Source organism: Aegilops tauschii, chromosome 3, assembly GCF_002575655.3.
Source record: "Aegilops tauschii subsp. strangulata cultivar AL8/78 chromosome 3, Aet v6.0, whole genome shotgun sequence".
In the NCBI taxonomy this organism is placed as follows: domain Eukaryota; kingdom Viridiplantae; phylum Streptophyta; class Magnoliopsida; order Poales; family Poaceae; genus Aegilops; species Aegilops tauschii.
In genome coordinates this window covers 95,167,924-95,175,472 of record NC_053037.3, presented here as the reverse complement: position 1 = coordinate 95,175,472, position 7,549 = coordinate 95,167,924, and the positions used below count along the sequence as shown (strand labels likewise).

The 7,549-nt window shown below is 41.9% G+C and overlaps 1 long non-coding RNA gene across 1 annotated transcript; it reads left to right on the top strand.

Moving 5' to 3' along the window:
* The first annotated feature begins 508 nt into the window (after nt 1-508).
* LOC120976521 (uncharacterized) lies at nt 509-5,917 on the top strand. Its single transcript, XR_012204364.1, has 3 exons — nt 509-2,413; nt 4,186-5,430; nt 5,577-5,917. It is a non-coding gene; the product is annotated as an uncharacterized lncRNA (long non-coding RNA).
* The last annotated feature ends 1,632 nt before the right edge of the window (nt 5,918-7,549 follow it).

Below are 7,549 nucleotides of genomic sequence, written 5' to 3'. Positions count from 1 at the left end.
AAGTTAATAGCAAATGAGAAATAACATGCATACAAATGAAATATCTTAAGTACATATATTTAAAAAATATTTTTTTAATGTTAACCGTGAATTTGAAAAATCTTAGGAGAACATAAATAAAATTGTTAGCGTAATTTAGAAAAGTGTTGATAGCATTCAAACAAATGTTGTGACATTTAAAAATAGTCATGCATTTCAAAAAAATTGCACAGAACATTTTCGAAAAGTTTTATTCTATATAAAAAAAGTTTGTTTAATTAAAAATATATTTCATAGTACCATTCATATGTACATTGTATTTAAAAAGATGTTACGACTTTCAAAAGTATGTTTGTTAATTTTTTCTAAAAAAAATTGGACATAATTTGTAAAAATAATTTGTTGATTAAAAAAGGAAAAACCAAAGAAAACCTCTGCGACAGTGAAAAATCCGAAAAGGAAATCCAGAGGATAAAAATCTCGCGCATCGCAGCGCCAGTAATGAGCCGGCCCAGCAGCGCGCTCGTCAGAGGCGAGACTGAGCTGCGTCTCGCCACGGGCGAGACATAGCTCTTGCGAAGGGAAGCGAAGCGCATCGCCCCTCTCCTACCACCTCCACCGCTCAGAGCCCAGAACCCTCCTGCTCCTCCTCCGGCGGCGACAGCGGTCAGCGGCGGACGGCGGAGGTGAGCACGTGAAACTCGTCACGGCGCACAAGCCCGCCAGCGTAAGCCACTCCTGCGCCGGCAACTCAACCTCGCCGTGGCGTACGCACCCGCACAACCAACCCCCCTCTCCCCTCCCTCCCCCGGAATCCCCAGTCTAGCAGGGTTCAGCTCCCGCCCGGCTCCGCTTATTAATTCCTGCTACCCAGTTCGCCTCGACCCTTCTGCGTCCGAACTCCCGGGGCCCTAGGGTTTTGCTCCCAGCTAGACGCGAGCGCCCGATTCATTCCTCTCCGTCCAGTTGTTTCTTCTGATTAGCTTTCTGGGAGGATTCCTAGGTTATGAGTGCAGGTGTGCAATATTTCTCTGGGTAATCAGCATCCTTCTGAAAGTCCTAGTGCACAGTATTTCTGAAAGTCCTTTTGCAGTCTGATTCCACCTTCCAGTTCGGTCCGGTTCCTATATCATATACACACAATTGTGGTTTCTGCAAAAATCGATGGACAAAGCTTCTGTTCCCGATGATCCACCAGATTGGAGCACCGATTGTGATTGGTCCCAGCTTCAGGCCGACATGCTCCTCCGGATCGTTGGCACTCTTGAGATCCCAGATCTCTTCAGCTCAGGTGCGGTCTGTCGATCCTGGCACCTCATTTATCTAGAGGCCCGTCGTTTCCGCCTGTGCTCGCCGAAACAGAGCCCCTGCCTTGTTTACTCATCTGGCGACCGTGATGCTGACACGGTCACTCTGCATAACATGTCCACCAACAAGCTTTACCACGTCACTCTATCGGAGCCTGCCTTCCGCACACGCCATGTCATGGGCTCCTCCCACGGTTGGCTCATCACCGCGGATGAGCGGTCAAATCTCATACTAGTGAACCCTGCAACCGGAGCTCAGATAGCTATGCCTCCACCTGAAACCATGAACAATGTTAGACTGCGCTACACTGAAGAGGGTGTGCTAGATGGATATGATGTTCTTTACATGGATATCTTATCTTCGGATTTTGACACAGAAACGGAGCCATACCATCTTACACTTGAAGAAGCCCGCTTCTTCTTTTATGAGAGGGTTGTTCTTTCTTGCGACCCCTCCCAAGGAAACTGCATGGTGCTCTGAATACAATTGCCCAATAGTCAACTCTCTTATACTAGGGTTGGGGACACCAAATGGACTTGGATTGGTGGAAAAGGAAACTGCTGGGAATATCAAGACATTCTTTATAACAACAATGATGGTTTGTTTTATGGTGTTCGTGGTGAGGGTCAGGTAGATTCTATTAACCTTAATGGAACTTCTGCTGAAGTAAAAGTCATTTTAAAGTCAATCATATCTTACCAAGCACATAGTAGATATATTGTTCAAGCACCATGGGGAGATTTTTTCCAGATATGGAGACATGATAAATATAAGAAGGAGAATGGGAGAACAGAATGGGTTGCCGACAAATTTTTTGTGTACAAGATTGATTTTGTTGGACAAAAGATAATCAAAACAAATAACCTCCAAGATCATGCAATGTTCATTGGTTTCAACAACTCGTTCCTTCTCCCAGTGAAAGACTTTCCTGCATTGGTTCCCAATAGCATCTACCACACGGATGACTTGCTTGATTATATTTATATCTACTGTCACAGATTTAGTCTTAGGCAGGTTGTTATTTTTAATATGGAAGATGGTAGTTTCATCGAGTTATCGCCCCCTAGTTCAAAGTCAAGATTGAACTGGCCACCCCCAGTTTGGATTCAACCATCACTTGCTTGAGGTTAGTGAAAATTTCTAATATAGAATATATATACATTATTTTATCTGCTTTATGTTTTGGGTGTCTATTCATGTTCTGTAGTTGGCCAGTTAGACCTTTGTAATCGGCACAAGTGATCATGTTCTTGTGTAACTATGCACTTAGGCTGCATGATCCTATTAAGTAATGGCTATTTTAGAATATCTCTACTTTTATATAGATGTTTCGGGTATAAACCTATCCGTTCAGTAGGATAAGATTGCTATGGTTGTTTTCAAGGACCACGCTTAACCGAGTACTGCCTTGTTTAAAGTGTACTAATATAATGTCTAGAACTTGTAGTGTTGCTAAAACACGCTTAAATGCTTAGCCTTTTATGCTTATTATGGAGGCCTAACCAAGTATTTATACTTAACTCTAGATCGAATTCCTTTTGTTGCTCTTGGATGGTTCGGTACGTGATATATTAACAATTAAGGAGGATTACCAATGAATATAAAGTGCCTCAACTAGCTTTGTTGATATCCTACTCTGAATTGTTTCATTCGTATGTCCCTAAATCTTTATGTCAAATTATTATCTCTTTCCTAAGGTACTAGCATAATGTTTTGAATGATCCTAAAACAGATTCTAAATTTTTTTAGGCGTTACAATATCGCTTTTCCAATTTATTATCATCACTATTTTTGATGATTAGTACTATTACTTCCTCGGTTCACAAATATAAGATGTTCTAACTGTTTTCTGAATCGGATGTATGGAGACACGTTTTAGTGTTTTTGTTCACTCATTTCAGTCCTTATGTAGTCCATATTGAAATATCCAAAACATCTTATATTTGTGAATGGAGGGAGTTCATATATCATATAGGGTTAGGTAATGAATATGTCCACGTGCCAGAACCATGACTAGGTTTGGAGATCTTATGAGTTTCAACTATATCCTATCCCAACTTATTTGGGGCTAAAAGGCTTTGTTGTTTTTCAATACATGTATGATCAACTAGCTGGTACGAAGTAATGAAAATAAATCCCGTCATGTAGCACATCGATCTCCAATTCTCCATACAAGTTCAATGTGCTCTGTAGAAATTTAATCATATTGCGTGAACCCCAAAACAAGAGTAGCAGTTGTCTCGGACCATTAGCCCAAAGTCAACTCTAAATTTTGTGGACACAATCATTTATTCGTTGTAAATAAGTAATAATCATGTCTTTTGTGCTTGCGAAATATTGTACTAAATACTTGCAACACGATGTCTTGGATGCAAAATAGCGAGGGCTTTCTGGGAATTAGCTGCCTAAATGGCACATAACTGACTCGTGCCTATTTTAAGGTCCTGTCAGTAATAAACCAGGCCTGTTTTCAAGGTCCTTCCCAGCAATTGTGAAACGAATCATTTGTGTTCTGTGTATGTTCATCTAGTTACTTTTAAAATGAACCAGTATGTTATTCCAAAGAACTATTAGTTTTGCATATATGCTGATACTGAGTACGCGTTGTCCCTGCTTAAGGAGTCTTACAAGTGCTTGTGTCCAGGCAAGTTAGGAACTTATTGTGCACTTTGTTCAGGAGATTTTACAGGCCAGTTAAGACATATCAGTGGGGAAATATTCAGTTGTAGCTTTGTACTCCCTCTGTCCCAAAATAAGTGTCTCAACTTTATAAACTTTAGTACAAAGTTTATAAAGTTGAGACACTTATTTTGGGACGGAGGGAGTACCATTTTACGTGTGATATTTGAAATATAATGGATTTTATGATGATTCGTTTCTACTGGTTGTTGCTGACAGGCACCAGTGTTTACACCTGAAGGTTTCCCTCCTTCAAGATTTTTTTGTTAGAGAGTTGTGGGGAAAATTGGAAAGCAAACTTATCTTGAGAAGGTGCATCCCTCCGTCATCACAAACTTATACAGTTCACATAACAAGATTACTGCCTCTGCTGCGTCCATTGTTTTAGTTGGTTCAAGTGAGGAACTTGGGATATCAGTAACTGTTCAACAAGTCTACCCTGATACCATCCATACTGATGAATATCTCTACTTTGATAGTTTGACCACTATACTCATGGAACAACAAGTTCACTGTTTCGGCAAAGGTTTATTGCTGATGGAATTGAAAGTTTGGTCAGGATAGGTATGTCATTGGTGAAAAATAGATAAGATTCGGGGTTCCGTTGGAAATACACTATCAATCTTCACGACGATTCCAAATGTGCCAGAGGGCTAGGATTTATTTAAGAATATGGTCACTGTATGATGGGATCCAAATGCGCCGGACGGCTAGGATGTATTTAAGAATACGGTTACTTTGTACCATGGGCGTGATTATACTGTTATTACTCGCCGTTTTGTGCTCGTAGGACCATGTTGACCAGGCTCTGAGCTCCATGTAAGCGGGGCGGGGGCGGGGTGGGGTCGGTCACTGTCCTTTAATGAAATGGCACACTTGTGGAGGTCTTTTTTTGTGCAAAAAGTGGGGCAGCAGCCGACGTGCCTCAGTTCCCCTTCTTCCACCACCAATCCCTAGCTCATGTCTGCCTAGTTGTGGCCCGCCTGCGTCCTCGCCCACCGCCTTGTTTGTACTAGCTAGCACCCATCGCCGCTTCCATGTCGACTAGTAGCTCAGTCTGATCAGGTCATCTTTGCCATCAGGCAGTTATGGTGCAGCTCATTGGATGCCCTGACCATGGCAATCCGGTGAAGTTCTATGTCTCCACCACCAAGGAGCATGACGACTGGGTCTTCTACAAGTGTGTCACTCATGGTGCAAGTCCCATGGCGACGTGCTTTTGTTAATTATGAAGGAACTTGGTTCATGTCCAGCAGGATAGTTGAGAATTTGTTGATCTGTTTGGTTGATAGCAACCATGTGAATTTGTGGATCATCATATCCTCGTTGGGAATGATCTGGTCGATGCACTTGGCGCAACAGAGAACAAGAGGGGAGCTTCTTCGAGCAAGGGATAAACAGCAAGGATTGCAGGGACCAAGAGAGTAATTGGAGCTGCAAGGGACGTGAGGGGAAGACTTGCAGGTACCATGACCATGACCAAGCCTCAGGTGCATTGCTGGGTTTAGGTAGAGGAATGCTGCTGGTGATGAAGCGGATGGTGTTGTGTCTTATGTGCTATCTTTTTTTCTTCTCGAATACGCTAAGATAGCGTATCATTGCATTGATAGGAGGGAAAAACAAGTACAGAGTTCGGGGTTGGGTCGTGATCTCGTACACACGAATGGCGAGACAAGGACCCAAGGAGAGCAGAAGACAAAGGGGATGCTCAGCCCCAAAACAGAAAAATCAGGTTACAAGATTACGCGTGTTCATCCCTCTGGCTCCGGCCGTGGCCCAAGAGCGAGCTTCATCTTTGATCTTGCTGAATAATGATATTCTGATTGGTAGCTTCTCTAGGTTGCAAGTGATGAACCTGATGTATGAACCATGTCGTTTCATGGCTATCTTCATGCATGTATTTTGCCAAGACTTTGTCTATCTGGTTAATGCTGGAAGCTTATTATCTCAAGTTTGGTGTATGAAATGCATGCTTCATTGTTGAATGACTATCATTCAAGTGTGATTGTACTATTTGGCAAGTGGTGTGTTTCTAAATTTGGCAAAAGTTTGATGTTGTGATGTTGAATGGTTTACTTGGGTTTCTGCTGTGATGTTGAATGGCTTACCTATGTTGATGATGATGTGATGTTGTGATTGTGTATAAAATGGAAGAAAATTGCACGTTTTTACTGAATGGCAAGTCCATCCATCGTAGCATCATCAGGTGCATGAACAAGCAAACGCTGTGAAAGATGGAAGACAACAAAGCATAATCAGGTGCACAATATTATGACCAAAAGCATGTTGTAACAGTACTAGCATCATCAGGCAGAAAATGCATGATGCATCACCATCTTCATAACAAAAGACAAATTGTAACGGTACTAGAATCTGTGAAAGAGAAATTTAGCCATTGTTGTAACAGAACCACATTTTACAGGCCATCATTCATTCATACAAGCACTTGACATCACAAAACACGGACTTGGCTGTTTTTGTTCATGCAACGACACCAAAACAACATGGATAAATTCTAACCATTCGAAGCATCCAAAGCATGACAGCTGACAGGGGAACAAAGTTCAACATCGCGAGCAGTGGCGAATCTACAAGCACTTGACATCTCAAAGTTTAGCCTAGTCGTCACTTGTCAGCCCAACCCAACACATGTTCACACGATACAGGCTTGCATAAAATTTGAGCCCATCACAAATTCACAATCACATGTACTCTTGTCTCTAAAGATATCAAACATGGATGTTTTCATGGCCATTTTTTTGCAGCACTACGACATCAGTTGATGGTTTCTCATTCTCAACATGTCTCTTTGCTTCCCTTCTCATATCTTCCTTCTTTGCAGCAACAATTTTTCTCTGTTGAGCTTTCTGCAGCAACAACTTGTCTCTCCGCTTTTACGGACGGGGTTGCCTTGTAGGAGTTGGGGCCAGTTGAACCAATGAAATTATTAAATCCTTCACTACCTTAGTACTAATCACTATTCAATTATGGAAGATGACCCCACCATCATTGATATGACCCCATCAAAGTTTATTCTAGCTTTGTCGCTGCTCTGCTTCCCTTCGTGCTGCAGCAACTTGTCTCTCTCAATCTTTCTCTGATCATCTTGCTTTTTCTTCTTCTCGACAGCTATAACCTTTTTTGTCTCTAGTATTATCTGTTTGGTTCCTGATTGTGATTTCTTGTTGATTGCTTCTTCTTCTTTTCTCCTCTTCCTCTTCTCAGTAGTTTCCCGCCTCTTCCCCTCCACATCTTGTGTTTTTTCTCTGGTTGCTCATGTCACTTCCTAGCAGCATTCTTAGGTCTTGCTCCTCTCTTTGTTCATATCAAAGCTTGTTTCTTGTCTTCTAGTTCTTTGTCTCTCTGCCTCTTCAAGGATAGCAACTTATTAGCTAGTTCACCATGCATGATTGTACTTGTACTTCTCTGGGACTTAGCATGGCATGCACAGTGGTGATGAAGGTAGAGTATGGGACATGCCTTTGTTGAATGACTCTTGGTAAGGTCATCTGCACATGGAAGTTTGAATTTAGGACTCTTGGAAAAGCATGATACTTAGGGATAAAAAGATGATTGTGTAGTT